We start from the raw sequence: 604 nt of genomic DNA, 5'->3' as shown, positions 1-604 counted from the left end.
ATTACAAATGAACCTAGTATACATACTGAGAAACTGTTGTTGTTGTTGTTTTGAGAAGAAATAAAATACTTATGAATATTAGAGCAGCAACACATCTAAAAAAAACATTAAGACTGACAGGACAGAAAGTAAGTGGTACAAATAAGAAAAACTGGAAGAACATTTATCAACTAATTAGGTTTATTGGCAACAGGTCAGTAAGAAGACTGGTTTATAAAAAAGATTTTAATACACCCAATATTAATGTTGTTTTTATGATGAAACAATGGTACACTTTCAGGATAATATTACTCAAAAAAAAAAAAAAACAGTTGATGATTTTTAATGTCCCATCATCTACAGTTCATATGGGGGAGTGGTGGCGCAGAGGTTAAAAGATGGGATTGTGATCGGAAAGTCACAGGTTCAACTCCTGGTACCGACAACATCAAAATGTGTATGGAAAAGGTGTAACACCCACACCTGCCTCCACCCTCACTGGCCCCACTCTGGGCCCCTGAGCAAGGCCCTTAACCCCCACCATCTGCTCCTAAACTGGTCTCTCTTGAAAATGAGTTCTCGTGACTCAATGAGACTACCTGGATAAATAAAGGGTAAATTAAAA

The 604-nt window shown here is 36.9% G+C and overlaps 1 protein-coding gene across 1 annotated transcript in view; it reads left to right on the top strand.

The window, feature by feature from the left end:
* ptprua (protein tyrosine phosphatase receptor type Ua) overlaps positions 1-604 on the top strand; it is a 502,564-nt gene that overhangs the window by 354,012 nt on the left and 147,948 nt on the right. The gene's annotated exons all lie outside the window — the stretch shown is intronic.

The sequence above is a fragment of the Nematolebias whitei genome, chromosome 19 (genome assembly GCF_014905685.2).
Source record: "Nematolebias whitei isolate Nwh7 chromosome 19, NemWhi1, whole genome shotgun sequence".
In the NCBI taxonomy this organism is placed as follows: Eukaryota; Metazoa; Chordata; class Actinopteri; order Cyprinodontiformes; family Rivulidae; genus Nematolebias; species Nematolebias whitei.
This window is presented reverse-complemented; position numbering and strand designations above follow the sequence as displayed.